We start from the raw sequence: 9,162 nt of genomic DNA, 5'->3' as shown, positions 1-9,162 counted from the left end.
CCGTTTGCCGCCGTCTGACTTCTTCAAGAGGTTGAGTCCTCTTCGCCTGCTCAACCACGTGTGCCCCCAGACCCTTCTCCTCATACCTGCCGGTCCCGCGCCACCCTCCCTTCTCCTTCTTGCCCTGGCCCGGAAACGCCATTCGTCGAACACTTATGAAGCGCCTACAGCGCGCCGCACCGCGCTGGGCAGCCGGGGCCCCTTCCTAAGTCCCGCCTCAGCTCTCGCTTCCCTCCGCCCTTCCCACCTGTCCGGAACCCGGGTCCAAACTCCCGCGATTGCGTCATAGAATCCACCGCCTTCTTCCAAGGGCACTGTCCCGCCTCTCTCCCCGGAGGCGACTTCTTATTGGTAGCAGTGCCGGTCACTCCGCTGCCACCTCCCACTCTCCCTGCTGGCCCCGCCTCCAGGGCGACGCAGGCTCCTTCCCGCTCTCTGGCTCCTCCCTCCCTCTCCTCCCGCTAATCGCTGGGCGGCGTGCGCCGAGAAGTTCTGAGCAAAGTACTGGGAACTGGCAGCGCGATCGCACCGCTGGCGATCGGGGCAGTGGGGAGAGGCGAGAGGCTGGCAGCCGGTGCGCAGCGTGGACTCCAGCCCTGCCGCCGTCCGTCTGCCAGTGGCCATTCCCGCCCCCCTCTCCTGTGGCTGGTGCGGGAACTGTCAGCTGCGCGCTGCGGAGCGGCCAGAAAAGCCGGGTTTGCCTCCTCTCTGGTCTTTGAGCGAACCTGGAGCCCGGCACCGGGAAACTAGGCGGCGTCTGCTGGTTGCAGAGCGCGCAGGTAAGCGCTGAGGCGCCCTCCAGAATGGGGTGGTGTGTGGTGGGGGCCTGGCGGTGGCAGGGGCTCGGAAGGGGCTGCGATTTCGGGGCGTCACTAGTTTCCCGCGGCCGATCGTGGGCTCTGCCTCCTGTTACCCGGGGAGCGGCCGGTAGGGCAGCCCCGAAACGGGGTAGGGGGCACTCTCGGTGCTGGCGCCAGATCCCCGGTGGTAGGGGCCGTTGCCCACCCTAGGTTCCGGTCCCCGTAGGAACGGCTTGGCCGAGATTGAAGCGGAGAAGGCAGCGAGCGCAGGGGCCTGGGTCCGGGCCCCGGAGGATGATGCGGCGCTGAGTGGCTGTCCTGGGAGGCACAGGAAACCTGTTTTATTGGCCCCGCGGGAGGCTTTACCACATCCGCGGATGGGGCGCGCCGGGGGACACGAGGGAAGCTCGGCGGTGCGGTCGCGCCCGTTCGCCCGCCTCTCCTTGCCTGCCTGCTTGTCTCCCTCGGCTGCCGGCGCCGCTGGGCTCGGGCTGGGGGCCATGAGCACCCGCCCCTTCGGGCTTCCCTGCGCCCTGGGAAGTGTTTGCAACTGCTGGAGTCGCTGACCGGTGCTGTTGTAGATCGTCCAGATACTTCTTAGCCAGGGCGCGCTGCCGTCCTTAGGCAACGCAACTTGCCCGCCGCCTTCTGCACAGTTGTGCTCTCCCTTCTCGGTTTCACAAACTACCAGTCTTCTCAGTCGGTAGTCTCTGAACTGAAGAAATAGGAGCTGTGAAGTTGTCGCCTTTTACGTGTCCAGGAACTGCGCTGAGATGAGTCTGAGTGCCCCCAGATGTTGCACTGACTCTCAGAGTTTTAGTACTGGGATGAGGGCATTAAGAAATGTTTTAAACTGGAGCTGCAAAAGAGGTATTTCCGTAGACAAATAAAGCGTAGGCCTGGCTTTTGATCCCTCTCACTGCATCCCCAAACATTGTACAAGCGGAGGTCCCTCTGCTGGCCAAGGGAGACAAGTCAGGCAGGACTGGGCTGAAATGCACTCAAGCTAATGACCATGCTTTCCACCACCTTGCTTGCACACCACTCTGTCTGGTGTTCCTCATAGCACTTATCTCTCTCTGAAATTATCTCCTTTGCTTACTTAGTATCTGCCTTCCCCCACTGGAATGTAAATTCCAGGAAAGCTGAGTCCTTATCTGTCTTATCATCACTTGATCCCCAACATTAAGAACAGTGCCTGACACACAGGTGTGCCATAAATATTTGAAGAATGAATGAAAACTTCTCCATAAAATATGAGAACTTGTGAGATACAGTTGCTGGTTTTGATTTTCATCTTTATGTATCCATTTTTTCTACAAATAGCAATTAATTACTACTTATTGAGCTAGACCTACTAAGTACCAGGATGTGTATTAGGTACTTTGTATAAATTACTTCATTAAACATTGTTGTTAGTTGCCTTGAAGTTGGCCCCAACTCATGGCAACCCCATACACAACAGAACTTAACGCTGCCTGGTCCTATGCAATCCCCATAATGAGTTGCTGATCTGGACCATGGTGATTCATAGGGTTTTCATTAGCTAATTTTCAGAAGTAGATTGCCAGGCCTTTCCTCCTAGTCCGTCTTAGTCTGGAAGCTCCACTAAAACCTGTTAAGCATTATAGCAACACACAGTCTACCACTAACAGACAGGTGGTAGCTGTTCGTGAGGTGCATTGGCCAGGAATCAAACTGGAATCTCCTGCATGGAAGATGAAAATTCTACCACTCAACCATCATTGCTTCTAGTAAACACTATAGTAGCCTTATTAGCTAGGTACTTTTAACCAGATGGGAAATTGAGGCTCCAGCAAGTTAGCTGACTTTCCCAAGGCCATCCTGGCAGAATGAGGATTCCAGCCCATTTTCTGTCTCTAGTGTGCTGGCCTGCTTCCAAGAAACCAAAATGTAGTTTCCAACATTACAGCCAGTAGATATGTAGCTTTATTTGTAACAAAAGCTATTGCTTAGCTAAAAGAAGATTTGTTGTTTTTAATCACTATATTTTCCATAATAGTTGTAGACCAGATACTAAGCGGCTGCCACCTGCTGTTATTATCGCATTTAATCTTCACAATCTTGACAGGCATTGATGTGAGTTTATCTCCATTTTACAGATGAAGAAGTTGAAGCCTAGATTCAGGAACTTGCCCAGGGTCAATAGTAAATTGCTGGGCTAGATTTTGTTAATAGTCAGAAAGGCTATTGACTGTGACTCTAAACCCTGCCCTCCCTCCACTAAACTGATGTCTCTTACTCCCAATGTTTAATTAGATATTAACACATTATGATAGAGCCCAATGACATAACATATTAAAACCATCTAAGGTTGAGCTATAAAACTTCTGGTGCCAATATCAGTTCTAGTAGTACTGTTTTCTGAAGTGTTGAGACTCTCACTGCCATTGATTTTTTGTAGTTGAATTTCTGGTTTGTGGGTATGGTAATCTGGGGGCTTTTAATAGAGGAGGAAAGGAAATCCTCCTTCCACTTAAATCTTTTAAAAAGCAGATATGTATGCCATCTGAAGTGCGATCTGATTGGTTTTACCCACTTCGGGGAATGAAGAACCCTGAACAGTAATGCTTGATGCCTCCTGAGGAAAGTACTGGAATGCTTGCTCGTTTCTTTGTTCCCATATGTAGAATGGGGAGTTAGAAACGACTACTAATTCCAAAAGCGTCTGTTAGTAAAGACTGTTAGTAAAATAACTACACTTCAACTCTTCCCAGTCCTGCGTTGAAACTAAGGGGAAGGAGAAGTTGGAGTGTGGCATGGTTACCACCCAAAGGGCTAATGGCAGCATAGGGGATAGGGAAGGAAGTAGAGTTTCCTTGTTTCCTTCCATTTCCATTCCAGTTTTTTTAGGGGCAGATGTAACATTTTTTCCTTGTATAAGGGTCTGGATAATCCACAGTTTTATTAATAATGTGCTTCTCTGCAGTACTGTATTTTCTTAATTGTGAATTCCATTCAGGAGTGCTCCAGGGAGGGCTGGAGAATCCTCCACAAACTAAAACCTCATGGAAGGGATGGGGCTTGGGACACCAGGGAAGATGAAAGCTGAAAGAGTCTTTCTTGTATGACTGAGAGTTGTTTATAGTTCTTTGCAAGTTTCTTTCCTATCTAAATCTAAATATTCATTAACTCTCTGGCCCTCTCCTCTGGAAATCTTTGTTTCCCAGTTACTACTGATGCGACCATGTTCGTGCTCAACCCAACTCCTGTCTTCTTCTTTCTCAGTGTCTTTCACATCTGTCCCTTCCTGTTGCTTCTTACTGTAGACACTTAGGGACTTCTGCAGTCTGTCCTAACATTGCCTACAGGTGGGTTTTCCTACCAAAGTCTCTCCTTTATGCCATCCTGGCAGAATGAGGATTACAGCCTATTTTCTCTCTAGTGTGCTGGGCTGCTTCCAAGAAAACAAAATGTGGTTTCCAACATTATGACCAATAGATATGTAGCTTTATTTGTAACAAAAGCTATTGCTTAGTTAAAAGAAGATTTGTTGTTTTTATCACTATATTTTCCATAATAGTTGTAGACCAGATACTAAGCACTGTTATTATCGCATTTAATCTTCACAATCTTGACACGCATTGATGTGAGGTTACCTCCATTTTTACAGGTGAGTACATTATATTGCTAAAAAGTCTTAGGTGGCTTTGACAGTTAATGCTGATAATATTAATAGCAGCGGTAGCCGCTGAACTTTTATGTGTCAGATACTGTCATAAGTACTGCACATGCATTGTTGCATATAATCCTCAGAGCAAGACTGAAGCAATACAGAGCAACCACTCAGCAATACTGAATGTATTATTGCATTTAATGCAGGTATTGTCATGCATGTCTGTCTTATCATACATAATGCATGTAGTATTTATTATCATACATAATGCATGTATCGTCATGCCCCCAGTCTTGGGGTGAGGCTGGGAAAGTTAAATTCACAACTATTTCCCTGTTAATATATGGTGGAATGGAGACTCAAACTCCAGGTCCTGCTGTCTACCAAATTATTTTAAGCAGAGACCCCATAGCCTAAAGTCAGGACTCTGCAACCTGGGCTCAATCTCCCACCTTCATTTACCATCCGCCAGCCCTGTGTGCTGGCAGTCTGAACTATTATTGATCAACAAAGTATTTTGCCATTGCCCATGCACTCTTGTCGCCTTGGAAGCGAGCATTATCTCTCCCTGTGAAAACCTAAGTCTTTCAAGGCTGAACTCAAACCTCTTCTGCCAGATTAACTTCCCTAACCCAATTTCAGAGCATTTTTTTTTTTCCAAAAAAGCACAAGAGAGTCTCCAGTTCAGTTTCTGACCACTGAGTATGTTACTGGTTTCTTTCCTTCCGTCAACACTTTGTACCTATCATATCCCCCGCTCCCTCACCCCTGTGCCTAGTGACCTAGTTATTTTTGCAAATATATTGCCTCCTTTACTAGATTTTAAATACCTTGAAGACAGGAAGAGTGTGCTTTCTTCATATTTCTATCCCTCACATCACGAAGTCTGATGTCCTATCCATAATAGCTGTTCAATTAAAAAAGGAATATTAAACAATTACATTTGGTTACATTCTGTTAGAATATTCTGTGAAAAAAGTAACTGGAGGGCAGCATTTTGTTTTTTGCTTTTTGATCCGCAATACTTTAATGCCTTCATCAACTTATAATGAAGTAATAGAATTCTTAGTTATTTGCATCCATGAAAAACACCTGTCTTGGTTGTTCTGACGTTTGGACCATGGAAGTATTGCAAAACCAAAAAAAAACAGTTGCTATGGAGTCCATTGTGACTCATGGTGACCCGGTATGTGTCAGAATAGAGGTATGCTTCATAGGGTTTTCAATGACTGATTTTTTTGGAAGTAGATTGCCAGGCCTTTCTTCCGAGGTGCTTCTGGGTGGACTCAAGCCTCCAGCCTTTTGGTTAGCAGCCTGAACATTAATTGTTTACACCATCTGGGGACTCTAGAGATATTATAAAAAAAAAAACAAACCTGTTCCCGTTGAGTTGATTCTGACTCATAGTGACCCTATAGGACAGAATAGAACTGCCCCATAGGGTTTCCAAGGAGCAACTGGTAGATTCGAATTGCCTGCCTTTTGGTTAGCAGCTGAGCTCTTAACCACTGCGCCACCAAGGCTCCACAGGGAGATATTATAAGCATATCTCAAATCTACATGTATAACAAACATTGTCTGTAGAATAAGTATCTTGCATATTGACACTATTTCAAATATATGGTGATACTGTTGTTATTAACAATATATTAAAACTTACTGTATTCAAACTAAATTTTTGTCAGTATTTATCAGTAAATGAATATTCCAAAAATTTGACCAGGCTTATAAGATCCTTTATGAATCAGCACCTGCTTCCTTGTCCAGCCTCATAGCTCAATGTTCATCATTTTGCTTGGTATTCCAGCCACACTGAACTAATACAGCACCCCACCTCCAGGGCCATGCATAATGCGCTCTGGCCTCCCAGTTTTTGCACAGTCTTCTATTCTCCTCATCATCTTTTCTTCCTCACACATATTCATCTGGCTAATTCTCACTCATCCATTACATTTCAGCACAGCCGTCACTTCTAGGAAGACGTCCTCTTCCTGAGCCTTCTCATGGCCTGTGTGCCTACCCGCTTTATATGGAGTGGTTATCATACTGTTTTGTGATTACTGGTCACTTGTCTGACTCTTCCCCTAAACGAATGTTTCTCATTTGGCTTGCATTAGAATTACTTGGGGGTCTTAAAAAAAGAAAATTCCTACCCAAGCCCTAAGGAGCCTTGTGGTGCAGTGGTTAAGCACTGGGCTGCTAACTGAAAGCTTGATTCGAACCCACTAGCCACTCTGCGGGAGAAAGATGTGGCAGTTTCCTTTTGTAAAGGTTATAGCCTCGGAAAGCTTGTGGGGCAGTTCTTCTCTGTCCTGCAGGGTCACTATGAGTTGGAATCGGGTCGACGGCAACGGGTTGGTTTTTACAGGTACCCAAGCCCTGTTCCCAAAGTTTCTGGATCATTTGGTTTGGGGTGAGAAGGGTTAGACACTGGATTTTTTTTTTTTAAAGTTTCCTCATTCATTATTATAGCTGCATGGTATTCCATTATGTGGATGTAGCATACTTTATCCAGTTGTTTATTTTTTTTAATAACAGCTTTATTGAGATATAATTTATATACCATACAATTCTCCCATTTAAAGTATGCAATTCAATGGTTTTTAGTATATTCACAGACTTGTGCAACCATCACCACAATCAATTTTAGAAGATTTTCATCACCCCAAGAAGAAACTTATAACCATTAGCAGTCACTCTCCCATTTCTTCCCCCTCCCTCCCCCCACCCAACCTGGCAACCACTAATCTACTTTCTGTCTCTGTAGATTTGCCTATTCTGGAGATTATATAAATGAAATCATGCAGTACGTGGCCTTTTGTGTATGTCTTTAACGTAGCACGATGTTTTCAAGGTTCGTCCATGTTATAACATGAATCAGTACTTCATTCCATTTTATGGCTGAATAGTATCCCATTATATGGATACCTCACATTTTATTTATCCATTCATCGGTTGATGTAACTGGTATTGTTTTTTTAAAGCTCCCTGAGTGATCCTGATGTGCAGTCTGGGACAAAATGGGAAGTTCCTTTGAGTCTTGTTCAGTGTTGTGTCTTGGTGCTAGTACAGTGCCTGACACAAGGTAGATAATAAACATCTGAATGAGTAAAACATTTTACTAAAAGTACAACTCCTTTTATGTTGGAATCATCAACAAAATTTATCATTAAAAAGAAACCTTCCAAAAGTAGACTAATGGCTACAAGGGGCTGGGGGTTAGGGAAAGGTGAGGAGTAATTGTTTAATGGATATTGAATTTCTGTTGGAGATGATGAAAATGTTTTGGAAATACATAGTGGTTATGGTTGCCCAACATTGTCGTGTAATTAATGTCACTGAATTATACACTTAACAATGGTTAGAGTGGCAAAATTTATGTTACACATACTTTACCACCCAAAACCATAAAAACCCATTTCCGTCAAATGGATTCTGACTCATAGCAACCTTATAGGACAGAGTAGGACTGCCCCCATAGGGTTCCCAAGGAGAGCCTGGTGGATTCGAACTGCTGACCTTTTGGTTAGCAGCCATAGTTATTTGTCTTATTCTTTTGAAGTTGATGAAATAGTTCCTTCATCTTGGAAAAATATAGAATACTCAGTGGTAATTCCATTGTTCACATTGTTTATACCCCTGAAAGTGAATTTTCCCTAGACTTGCTTTATAACCACTTTTGCCTAAGTGTGTTTTTTTGAAAGTCAGAATATGATTGTTTCTTGATTCTGCAAGCATAGAATATGCGTGGAGTATTATTCTTAAATAATAATACTGTGTAGATTTAAAGCTGAGAAACAAATTGCTTTCTCACAAAATTTCTTTTTGATCAAAATTATACTGCTGTCTAGATGTCTGTTTACTCACAAAATAATAGCCAAGGTAATACACCCAGTTCTCTGAGGGGATGTGGACTAGCTGGATGGCCCTGGAGAATATGCTTATCTGTGACTTCTGAGATTGTCGAGTGGACTTGAATTGAAAAGTATCTGAATATAAAGCGTAACAGAATCAAATTACAATGAGCAGCCCAACAAGAGAATACAGAGAATTGACAACTGTCAGTATAAAGTTTTCTATATTCTTCAGTTAAAATACTAAAATCTGTTCTTTTTTAAAATGTTGTGTGGGTCAAACACTTTCCTCAATAGAATAACACTTTTCTATGATATATTAAAATGTAGCACTATTAAAGATTCCCATGCTAGTTTTCTGTCTTGATATCAAATGCTATAATAGTCACAAGAAATTGAAAGTTATAATTTAAGTCTTGTAAAGCAAGCATTCTTCCCAAATCACTTGTGGTAGGCAGTGATCTGAAATGTTTTGAAGCAAAAATGAAATTATATGTATATATTTTTAAAATCTCACAAGCATTAAGCTTGTAGTAATTGCCTCTCTGGTATTAAAGCATGTACTGTGGTTTTCTTTTATACATTTAATAAATATTTATTGAGCACACACTATGTGCCAGGCACCAGGCTGGGTACAGAGCATATGGTGATGAATTAGACAGACATGGACCTTCCCTTCAAAGGCCTACAGTCTAGAGAGAGAGACAGACTTTAAACAGTCATGCAGAGAATTCATTAATTACTGTTTTAGTCATCTAGTGCTGCTATAACAGAAATACCACAAGTGGATGGTTTTAACGAAGAGAAATTTATTTCCTCACAGTCAAAATAGGCTAAAAGTCCAAATTCAGGGTGTCAGCTCCAGGGGAAG

The 9,162-nt window shown here is 43.8% G+C and overlaps 1 protein-coding gene across 8 annotated transcripts in view; it reads left to right on the top strand.

Annotated features, from left to right (window-relative positions):
• The first annotated feature begins 218 nt into the window (after positions 1–218).
• The window catches only part of OSBPL3 (oxysterol binding protein like 3), a 210,021-nt gene continuing 201,077 nt past the window's right edge, over positions 219–9,162 (top strand). For all 8 annotated transcript variants that reach the window (XM_004377467.2, XM_004377465.2, XM_023732341.1 and 5 more), the window contains exon 1: positions 219–779. The gene's annotated coding sequence lies outside the window, so the exon portion shown is untranslated. The remainder of the gene's footprint in view (positions 780–9,162) is intronic.

This window comes from Trichechus manatus, unplaced genomic scaffold, assembly GCF_000243295.1.
Source record: "Trichechus manatus latirostris isolate Lorelei unplaced genomic scaffold, TriManLat1.0 scaffold00050, whole genome shotgun sequence".
Classification (NCBI taxonomy): domain Eukaryota; kingdom Metazoa; phylum Chordata; class Mammalia; order Sirenia; family Trichechidae; genus Trichechus; species Trichechus manatus.
The sequence above is the reverse complement of the archived record's forward strand: the minus strand, read 5'-3'. Positions and strand labels throughout refer to the sequence as shown.